This window comes from Petaurus breviceps, unplaced genomic scaffold, assembly GCF_028583685.1.
Source record: "Petaurus breviceps papuanus isolate PSGF00001 unplaced genomic scaffold, PetGlider_PUasm1.0 175, whole genome shotgun sequence".
NCBI classification, from domain to species: Eukaryota; Metazoa; Chordata; class Mammalia; order Diprotodontia; family Petauridae; genus Petaurus; species Petaurus breviceps.
Window position 1 is genome coordinate 69,160,430 of NW_027185764.1, and position 12,469 is coordinate 69,172,898.

The following is a 12,469-nucleotide window of genomic DNA, read 5'->3' on the forward strand; positions in this document are numbered from 1 at the left end:
CAGTTTAATTGATCACTCCTTCCTCAAACTTTTTAAAATTTTTGCATAACTTACATTTTCTAAGTTTTCTTTCCCCTCCTCCAGAGCATGATCCCTTTTAACAAGGAAGGAGGGAAAGAGGGAGACAGTTCAGCAAAACTAAAACATCTAGCATTATATATTCGTTATTCAATATCCATAGTCCCTCACCTCTGCAAAGACTTCTGTCATCTCTTCTTTGGGGCCAACCTTGGTCATTATGATTTCATAGCATTCACTTTTGATTATTTTTCTATTGTGGTCCTTTTCTATTTACCTCAAAGTCATTGTGTATACCATTTTCCTGATTCTGCTTACTCTACTTTGCATCAGTTCATATACATTTTCCCATGCATCTCTGAATTTGTCACATTCATCATTTTTTATAGAGCCACAATATTCCATCCCATTCATGTATCACAACTTGTTTAGTTCCCTTTTTGATGGATTTTTGTTTTGTTTTGTTTGATTCTCTGCAATGATGAAAAAAAAGTGCTGCTATAAATATTTTAGTATGGGGCCTTTCTTTTTTATCATTATTGATCTCCTTGGTGGCCTGGGATTTGATGCTGAATTAAATAGAAATTCAAACTTCCAGCTTCCCAAACAGATGTGCTGACTTCTTTGATGGATTCAAAGTCTCCTGATGTGCTTTAGTCCAGGACATATGTTAAGATTCAACCATCTGCCATTCAGAAGGATGCCCAGGTGAGCTGGCACCTCTCACAACAATAGTTCATTACAACAAATCCCATAGGTTTTTTTTTGACAGTATAGATTATCCCTCCCCAACAACAGCCTCCTTATTCCCAGGTTTACACACTTATTGCTTTGGCCCTCAACTCTGTGTCTCTGTCTTCAGACCCCTCTGATTTCTTAGAACAGAGTGACTGTTTCACTCTGTTACAGGACATGCCCTTGGTGGCCTCTATGACCAGAGTCTAAGTTCTCTTTGCTACAGAGAACTCTCTGCTTTTGTTCCCCCACCAAACACACTAGTGGACGTTGGCCCCAGAACCACAGTAGCTGGCTACCAGACCTCTTTAGTTGGTGCCATAGAATACTCTTGGAAGCTCCATCCCTGATAATTCTCCAGATGTATAATTCTGGTGGTAGATATCCATGACAGCTTTCAATTTGGTATTGCCACTGTGTTCCTATCTGGTAAGGCCGGGTTGTCTTGGTACACACTGGCATATGAAATCAGGCCTCTCCAGTCTTGTCATCTGTCATTAACACTACAATGCCAGTCCTTGATCAATTGTTTGTTTTCCTACTGACTCCCAAGCACATCTGCTCTGAAATGATGTCTCTCCCTTGGTAACTATCTCCCTGGATAACTGTCTCCAGGCCTTCTTATCCTTCTGAAGCCTATAAAACAGGACAACACATTTCCCTGCCTGGTTCACAGAGTTGTGTTAATTGGTTTAAACACTGATATGAGAATAAGAAGCTTCGTATCAATGCTGAAGAAGGTTATGGAAACGGACCCTGCATTAGCCAGACTAGAAGACGTGACCTTTTAATTGTCTTTGAGAGAGGTTTATGAATATACTCTAAGTACACATGGGGGCAATTTTGAAAATTAAATTCCTTTTTTTCCACATTATGGTAACCTGCACATCAGCACAGTTTACAAATGCCAGGCACAACTCTGTGAAAATGGCCTACTCATTAAAGCTCTGAAGGGAACACATGAATCACAAGAGTGTCTCCAACGTCACCCTATAGACAAAGCACATGTTATGAAACTCTGTCTTCAGGGGTGGATAGTTGGCTCTTTATAACATGTTCCTTCTGAAGTCCTGAAGTGGAGGCCATAACTGATCAGACTTATTTTTGTCTTGGTTCCTAGGACCTCAGGGATAAAGTTCAAAGGTATATTGCTGGGGCAGCTAGGTGGCACAGTGAATAGAGCACTGGCACTGGAGTCAGGAGGACCTGAGCTCAAATCCAGCCTCAGACACCTGACACACTTACTAGCCATGTGACCTTGGGCAAGTCAATTAACCCCAACTGCCCTTCCTCCCCCTCCAAAAAAAAAAAAGGTATATTGCATTTGTCCTGGTGACACTGCAACTCCTCCCCCAATTTTACAGAAGACTTACCCAAGGTCACATGTATAATAAATAGCCAAGAGAAAATTCAAACCCAGGCAAGGTCTTCTGACTTCAAATCCAGTGCTCTTAACTCTTCACATGAAATTATAAAAATAGATTTTATCTTTATTAACCTATCACCACTACCACTTACCCTAGCTACTGGCATCATTTGCCCTAGAAGTAACTTTATCTACCTGGCCTCTGCCCATCCCAAGTTATAGGGGCCCCTAGAACCAGAGAATGTGAGAGCTAGATCATAGCTTTAGAATCATAAGAATCCTTAGGTAGTCCAAAGCCCTCATTTTACAGATGAGAAAGCAGAGGGATGCCTAAAGAGGTAAGATAATAATTCAAGGTAATAGGACTAGACATTATTATTATTAAAAGACTTCACTGTACTTAATTTGCCAGTATAATCCTGCTCCCAAATGCTTGGCAATTTCAAAAGGGTGGTATCTGGTTAATGGTAATGAAACTCAGTAGGGATCAATCTAAAAATAGATTATTCCTTTCCTTTGACAAAGGCAAGTATCTCCTTGCCTACCCTAGCGTTTCCAGTATCAAGGATAAAAGGATATTAATAACAAGGGTTTGGATTATTTAAGAAACCCTGAATCTCATGTATCTGAGCTAATTACTACAGAGAAATACCACATTAATTAGGACCCTATTAATCTGGAATTTATGACAGATAAGACATAGGCAAGGATGACATTCAATTTTATATCAGGAAAAGTGGGTTTGGTATACAAAGTAATACTATAAACAAGAGGTATAGTGTCTGTTTAAGAAAATAAAATCCCAGAATTTCTCATACTTTAGCAAAAACTACTTCAATGTATCACATGAATATGCTAATAGCAAATTATTCTACCCTATTCATTAAACAGGTACTTTACTTAGTAATAGAGTACTTCAGTAAACATTATTCCATGTTTCTGTATAATATTATACATAAACTTTTTTTTAATGTCTAAGAAACTCTGGGATTATATACACCATGGAAGTGACAATTGTTCATGTCTCTCTTACTGTGAGACCTCAGTACCATTAGCTTTCCAGTCCCTGACTCCAGTCCACTAAGAGGGAAAAGGTTCCTTCACTCCAGATTTCTAATTAGAACCTTAGTCTTTTGACTTAGACTTCTGACTCTCCTTCCATAGCTAACAAATTCCTACTTCCGGTTCCTCAAACCCTGTAATTAAGGATAGCTTTCTGCTAAAGTGAAATCCTTTCTTCTGGCTACTTCATTCCCATACTCTCATCCCTAGCCAGCAAAGCGTTATCTCCTCATCCCTTTATTGAACTGTGAAAACCCTTAATACATTCCCCTTTATCTAAGATTCCTTAATATATCACTTTCCCCATCTAGTGCTCATGAAATCTTGCCTTCTGAAGACTCAATGCTCTACACTCTGCAACACTAGCTGTTACTTTTCTCCACCACACTCACACACAGGGCTAGGAGGGGGAGTAGATGTATTCCTTGAGCCTATATACACTTCAGGACATTCCCAATGCTACCTTTCACAGGAGAATCCTTCCTCCTTTGAGGTTCATTTCATCTGTCTAGATCAGGACTTAAACTCGTGACCCCTTCAGTACTTCTTAAACTGTAGGTGGAGAGCCCATATGGGTCTAGTCTCTAGATCACTTTATAAAGATCCTTGTTGTTATCATCAGCTGACCCTCTTGTCATTATCCCTCCTTTCTCAAAGGGTTAAGTACCCCCTTTGAATTGATTGTATGACATGGGGGATGCTGACAAAGGAACACCCAGCATGGCATACCCACATCAAAGAAGGTGCTATGCTCTATGAGCGAAGCAAAATTGAAGTAGCTCAAAAGAAGATCGAGATGTGCAAATTTAGAGAATCCATCCCAAATGTTCACATAGACTAGTTGTGCCCCTGTGGTAGAGCATTCCAAGTTCATATTGGTCTGATCAGCCACAGTTGGACATAATGTACCCTGACCCTAACATAATGATGTAAGAAGGAAGGACAACCAAATAACAGGTTCCCCCTCTATACCAACCCCTGCCTTCTCATTTTGGGCTATTTAAAGTCTCACTTTTTAGGCAAGCTACCCAATATTCTAGAGGCCTTCCTCTAGGGGTGTGCTACAGTCTAGTCATATGAGAGCTGATTGTTAAGTTTTCAGTGTGAGTATTTACACCTCAGAAATCTACAAATGCTACAAATGAGGGTGTTTTGTTGATTGTTTAGACTTAACAACATGATGGGGAAATGTTAACAGTTCAAATTAAACTTTTTTTTGTCCTGTATGCATTTCTTTTTCTAGAGAGACAATTGTTTATAAATTTATCAACACAACACTGCTTTCCTCTGTATCAGAAGTTTTTATTTTTTTTTAATTTGTGGACCCCTTTGGGGTCTGATAAAGCCTATAGACTCCTTCGCAGATAAATGTTTTAAAATACATAAAACAAAAAACTTCAGATAACAAAAGAAACCAACACCACTGGGTCCATGTTGAGCTGTCATATCAAAGTAGAAGTTAGAAATTAAGAAAGAGAGGAGGATCTAATCCTTGGTCTGGGTCCAGCCCCAAACACAGATCCAGATTTAGCTCCCTGTTTCAAAGCCAGGGTTATGCAAGAAGTCAGACAAACCAGTAACCAGCTACCCCATCCAGAACTCATAGGAACACAGATTTTAGAGTTGGAAGGAACTTCAGAGATCATCTAATCCAAATCCTTCATTTAACAAATAAGGAAACTGAGGACTAGAGAAGTTAAGTGACTTGTCCAAAATCCCATATCATGAGTTCCAGAAACAAGATTTAAATCCTGGTCCTTTGACTCTAAATCCAGTGATTTTTTTTTCCCACTGCACCACATTAACTACATCAGGGGAGTGGCCATCTAACATGGGAGAAGCAGCAGATCCTGGCACTGGAATAAAGTCCCCATCTTAGACACAGAGCTAAAGACATGAATAAACAGAAGAAAAATCCTAATACAATAAAAAAAAAAAGTACTATGAGTTAAGAGAAACCCAAAGGAGAAACTCAGAAGAAGAGAATAATTCCATAATAAATACAAGTGGACATTCAACTTAAAAATTAGAAAGGTAACAAATAGTAAAATCTCAATTAAACATTAAAATTGAAATTCTGAAAATCAAAGAAGAGAAAATTTAAAACAAAAAATTGAATTGATTTAATCAAATAAGGGAAACCAACTTAATAAACTCAAAGATGAAAAAAGGAGAATTCACAATAGTCAGAAGAAATTATTCAAAACTATTTTGCCCAATTATATACCAACAATACTGATAAACAAAATGAATATTTACAAGAAAATAAAATGTCCAAATTTACAAAGAAGTAGATAATTTAAATATTCCAGTCTCAAAAAAAAAGAAATTGAACAAACCATAAATGAACTTTCAAAGGAAAGAAAGAACCCAGATCCAGGTGGATTTACAAGTTAACCCTATAAATATTCAAAGAATAATTAACTTCAATGTTACTTTATATATATATATGAGTGTGTGTGTATATGTGTGTGTGTGTGTGTATGGAGAAAGTTTACAAAAATAAGAAAAAGAAGGTAACTTATTCAGTTCTTTCCATGAGACAAATAAGGCCCTGATACACAAAGCAGGGGGAGATAAAGTGGAGAAAAAAAAAACATAAATAAATATCTCCAGTGACTATTAATGCAAAAATATTAAATATTAATAAAAGGAACAGCAACATATTTAAAAGATTATCCTTTATTTTTATCTGTAGCTATTTGTCCAAGATACATGTTTATGAGTTGTCTATGAAAATGCAGCTCAGACAATAAATATTCATCATCCATTTGACTTTTAGTATGGATTGTATGCCTAAACTTAAAAAAAAATGAATATGGACTTCATTGAAAAGATTCTACAGTGTTTCAGGGCTTAATGTAATCCATCCAATATCATCCACAAAGAGGAACTTCTGGAAAACTTTACTATTTTTAAGAGATCCCTCTTCCATTTAGACTTTGACCAGACATGTTTATATGGTAGTGGCAAACATCTTTATATGAGCATATATTTATTTCCCTGCTTTATTTCTTCTTCAATAATAAGAGAGTCTCCAAAGTTAGCTCTGTACATGTTTCAAGGAATATTGAATGATTTTGACATATCCATGAAAGATACCTTGTTGGAAGAATACCCTATTACATTATAAATATCTTGACTCCCTTGACCAAGTTTTGTTTATCCTTACCTATCTGTATCCCTAAAATAGCACTTTGCATTGCACTAGTAAGTGTTCAAGAGATTGTTGTTGAATAAATGTAATGAAGAAAAAAAGCTGTTATCGAGGTCTTCTGAGTGCAGTGTTTTCTGTGATCTAGTCACAAGTACTTACTTTTCCTCCAGAAAATCCACAGAAAACCAGAGATCAATATGGTACAATAATATACCAGGCAAGTAGGAAAAATAATATAGATGTGCAAATCATCCTGAAATGTCATGAAACACCTGGGAATAAAGGCAGATTAAAGAGAGACAGTCCCCCTTTATCTTCCCTTTCTACTCCACCAAAGCAAATCAAAATAGAAAACATCGAAGGCGAGAACAGAGATCTTTAGGAGAATCTCACTTTTTTTTTAAGGTTTAGTGAAAAGAAAGCTACAACTTTTTTCTTTTTTTTCATTTTTCAAATGCTTTATTAACTTCTGATTTACATAATTAATTTCCACCAGATTTTGAGTTACAAATTTTCTCCCCGTTTTTCCCCTACCCACCACCCCAAAATAGCAATCCCACAGGATATCCCCTCCTCCAATCTGCTCTCCCCCATATCTTCTCCCATACTGCCTTTGACTTTTCCAGTAGGGCATGGTGGATCTTTATGCCCCAGTGCCTGTATATCTTATTTCCCAATTACATGTAAAATATTATTAATAATAGTATACATATTATATATATATGATATATATATTATATATATAAAATTTTAAACATTTGCATTTAAAACTTTGAATTCCAGATTCATCCCCTTCCTCCCTTGTCACCCACCCTTACTGGGAAGATAAGCAGTTCAGTATAGGTAGTATATGTGTAGCTAATGCAAAACATTAACATAGTAGATATATTGTAAAAGACTGACTATATTTCCCTCCCTTCTATCCCACCTCCCACTTGTTCTATCCTCTACTTTGATCCCATTCCTTTTCAAAAGTAGTGCTTCCAACTTCCCTCCCCCCCCCAGCCTGCCCTCCCTTCCATCATCCTTCCTCTCATCCCCTTCCCCCCCTACTCTCCTGTAGGGTGAGATACCCTATTTAGTGTGCCTCATTCCCTCCCTGAGCCAAATTCAATGAGAATAAGGTTGACCCATTACCTTTTGCCTTCCTATTCTTCCCCTCCAGTGTAACCATTTTCCCTTGCCTCTTCTATATGAGATGGTTTACCCCATTCTATCTCTCTCCACCTCCTCTCATTATATTCCTCTCTCACCTCTTAATTTCACCTTTTAAGTATCATCCCTTCCTATTAAGTTGGTCCTGTGCCCTCTATGTATACCTGTAAACATATATACACACATTCACATATGTATTCATATGCCCGTATACCCTCCAATATAGACATATATATATATATATTTCTATTCCCTTCAACTATTTTCATACTGAGAAAATTTTCATCAGTTACAATTATTGTTTTTCCATGTAGGAATGTTAATAGTTAAACTTTGATAAATGGCTTATGATTTCTTTTCCCTGTTTACCTTATCAAGTTTCTCTTGCTTCTCATATCTGAATGTCAAATTTTCTATTCAACTCTGGTTTTTTCAGCAAGAATGCTTGAAAGTCCTCTATTCCACTGAATGACCATATTTTCCCCTGAAACATGATACTCAGTTTTGCTGGGTATGTGATTCTTTGTTTTAATCCCAGCTCCTTTGACCTCTGGAATATCATATTCCAGGCCCTTCAATCCCTCAGTGTAGAAGCTGCCAAATCCTGTGTTATCCTGATTGTGTTTCCACAATATTCAAATTGTTTCTTCCTGGCTGCTTGTAATATTCTCTCCTTGATCTGGGAATTCTGGAACCTGGCTATAATATTCCTAGGAGTTTTCTTTTTGAGATCTTTTTCAGGAGGTGATCAGTGGATTCTTTCAACCTCTATTTTGCCTTCTAGTTATAAAACATCAGGGCAATTTTCCTTGAGAATTTCTTGGAGGATGATTTCTAGGTTCTTTCTTTGATCATGGCTTTCAGATAATCCAATAATTTTTAAATTATGTCTCCTGGATCTATTTTCCAGGTCAGTGGTTTTTCCCATGAGATATTTCATATTGCCTTCTATTCTTTCATTTGTTTGGATCTGTTTGACATCATCTCAGTTTCTCATAAAGTCACTAGCTTCCCTTTGCTCCATTCTAAATCTGAGGGAATGATTCTCCTCATTGAGCTTTTGAGATTCTTTTTCCATCTGGCAAATTTGGCTTTTTAAAGCATTCTTCTCCTCATTGCTTTTTTGAGCCTCTTTTGCCATTTGAGTTATTCTGTTTTTTAAGGTGTGATTTTCCTCAGTCAGGCTGTTGACTCTCATTTCATAATTTTCTTGCATCATTCTCATTTCTCTTCCCAATTTTTCTTCCACTTCCCTTATCTGCTTCTTAAGGTCCTCTATGGCCTGTAACAAGCTCGTATTTTTCTTGGAAGCTTTTGGTGCAGGAGTTCTGACTTCACTATCTTCCTCCTGTTCTATGCTTTGCTTCTTTTTGTCCCCAAAATAGGAGTCTAATCTTGGATTCTTCTGTTTGCTTTGCTTCCTTTGTCTGATCATGTTGCCACTCAATTACTTGACTTTTGGGCTTTTTGCCACAGTAGAACTCTGCCACCACACAGGGGAGCTTTGTTCCAAATGCTGGAGTTTTCTCAGCTGCTGGAAGTATTAGTTGGGTGCCCTCTCTGAAGCCTTCACACGCTCTGGCAAGCTGGTCACACACCCCAGGTCCTCCACCCTAGACTGCAATCCAGATCCAAGCAGGTTAAAGCAAGAGCAATTACCCCTCAGATTGGTCACTTGGTCCCCCTACAGTCTGCAGGCCAGGAGGTGAAGCTGCCACATGGTTGCAGCTGTGCTGCAGCCCTTAAGTGGCTTCTCGCTCCAGGGGCAAAAGCCAATGCACTCCCAACTACTGGTCCCAAAGTCCACACTGCACTGACCTCTCACTTTGTCCTTCGCATATATGTGTTGATGAATCTGGAAAGGGCCACAGCTGCTGGTGATCTGTAGTCCCTCAGGCCAGCAGCTGCTCAGGCCTGCCTGGGCCTAAAACCTTCGGCTCCCAAGGGCCTGGGCTCGGCTCCCAGAGCACTGCACTGGCAGCTTGCTGCCAGCCTGCTGGGCTGTCCTCAATGGAAGGTTTGCTCCTCTGTGTTATTTTGTGGGTTCTGCAGCTCCAAATTTTGTTCAGAGTACCCTTTTACATGAATTGGGGAAGGTGGGTGCTGGAGCCTTGGGAATCTCATGTTCATTGGGAAGTTTAGTAAGCTGACAATGATTAAATTGCGAGTGGAAAGAGAGAAAATAATGCTAAATGCTAGGTCAATTTACTCTCACTTGCCTGTTGAGATCACATTTTCCCAAAAATCAATATGGATTCGGAGAAATAATAATAGATTATTTACTCTTGCCTCACATAACTCTTCTGTTTGATAAAACAACAGAGTAAAAGAACTAGATCTGAGGTTAAAAAAAAAAATAAAGCTGCAAGACACCTAGTCAGTGATCAGATCCAAGCCCCTCATTTTATAGGTGAGGATGCTATGGTCCTGAATGGGGAAGTAATTTGACTAAAGACACATCCTTTCAGGTTCAGCAAGACTAGAATGCAATTTTAGATCTCTTCAGTGATGTCCAGTCTTCCTTCTACCATCACACCGTTCTTTACTTTTTCCCTTAAACACATTGAATTAGCTCTCACAAGTTTTGTATTGGTTTCTCAATGTAAGAAGCTTGTCCAGAAGTCTTCCACATGTCCTCAGTTTGGAGGGTGATGCTGCCAGTCCCAGTAGATGTACATGGGCACAACATGTAGGAACATCTCAGAGGTGGAAAGAATTTGGAGAACTGGGATTGGGAGAAGAGACAGACATAGAGCAGCAACAATGAGAAATACTCATTCCTTACCCTGAAGCTCTCCACTTGCTTAGAGTGCCATAAGTTAGACATGAATGTGGAGGAATGGAAGTCACAATGAGCCCAAAGCTTTTTACTCTATGCGGCTGAGTATAAATACAAGATTAAGGTAGGCAGAAAGAAAAAAAATCAATATCCAAATTGCAACATTTGTTTGTGAGTTTATATCCCTCTACCATTGTGGATACATGGAAACAGCAGGAAAATCCCAGATAGGCTAGAAGACACTTACCTAATACCCCGCTGAAGTGATTTATTCTATGTTGTTCCTCTGTGATGTGGAAGAGTCACTTCTGACTTTTCATCTGTTACCTTGTCTGGTTTCAATTCCACAGAATAAGATGCCCCTCCCAGGACAAACTCAAAATCTCACCCCTAAGCAGCTAACTAATTCAAGCCTCGATTGACACAACCTCCCTTGGTCTCCTCTACCTTCTGACTGGAGGTCTGGAGGGTGGAATACCAAACTCCTCCCAAAGCCTTCCCTGATAGAGGGCAGAAAATGGACTCATCTCACTCCACTTTGCATCTATGGTCTTGCCTAATTTCAACTCCATGGAACCAGACAACTTCTCAATCCCAGTTTCTTTTTGTATGTTATCTTCTCCCTTTAGATTGTAAACTCCTTGAGGGCAGGGACTCCTTTTTTTAAATTATATCACTAGCATAGCACAATACCTAGCATATAGCAGGCACTTAATAAATGCTTATTGGATTTGATTGGGTTGAATCCCCAACCCCACCCAGAGATACCGTGGGGAAAAGGCAGCTGTTTGGAGATGGGTGCCAGGAACACTTTTAACCCTTTGTTGTTTGCCTTGACTTTTACTTTAGGTAACTACATTTTGCTTTAGACAGTGTGCTTTGAAATTCAGGTAGCTGTCAGGAGACCCCAATTAAAGGAGATACAGGTTACATAAATGTTAACATTCCACAGCAACCAGAATATATTCAGTTCCCCAACCTCTATTCATTGTCCTCATCCTTTATCACAAGAGTCCTGAAAATTCCTCATGTTTCCTGCCTCCTTCAGGTAGGTAAACCAGGATGGGAACAGAAAACTCCCAGCTAGTAAGTAACATGGAACATGTTGAGAGAGCTCTCTCCCCCCTCCCCCGTCTTTTTCCTAAAAAATGCCTTGTCCTTTCAGGAGGAGAAAAATAAATGTCTTTATATATAAATCCTATTTCTCCTCCACAAGATCACTTGGCATATATACAATGATGATATTTACAGTCATATCAAATATTAAATAGATTTAGGGTGGTCATTTGTAGTGAGTATATGTGTTAAAGCCACTGCATTTTCCTCAGTCAGTCAGGATAAATGACCTTTGAGAATGAGCTCATCCTTTCATAATGCAACTTGCTTTCTACAGGGTTCTCACTGCTGGAAAATAGAAGATTGCAAATTTGACTGAACACAGACTGTCTGCCACTACCACCACCACCTCCAACCTCCCCGCTCATAGCCTTCCCACAGGCTCCCTTGTGTCTCTTAGATTTTAAATCAGCTTAATTAATAAGGGCTTTCTGGTACCTCCAAAGTAATAGTTTTCTAGAGTATAAGTAAAAACTGAGAAATGACTGGTGATTTTTCAGCTTATTGTGCCTTGGAGAAATGATCTTTTTGTCATCATATCACTCTGCAATGCTACCAATTACCCTGTGGGGGCTGTTCCAGGTTCAGTTTTAAAAATATAATTACATATACCACAATTAGACTGTGCCTAGTATATAGTAGGCACTAAATAAATGCTCATTGGATGACTCATTGACTGATAATCATATGCCATCTGATTTTCAACTACCTAGTAATCCAAATGGGCAGGATGGATTAGAGGCCAGGGATCAGGGAACAAGGACGAGAAATTTTGTAACCCTCATTTTATTTCTGCTAAGTCTGAGTTTCCCTGTGTTCCATATCCATTTTCTTAGCAATGGGGATCAAATGACCAGGATCTGACGCTGGACTTAGTATCAGAAACATTATTTCCAAGCCAGAAGATGTACTTGATGATAAGGAATTTTACAAAACCTGAAAGGAATATGATCTAGCTCTTGCCCTAGGAGCAGAGCCAGATTAGGGTTAGGAAGAAATAGGCAGTGGCCGTCAACATGCAGGGAGGTAAAAGAGGAATTCCTTGATAGTACTTTCAATAAATGTTTTTGCTTTGATGTTC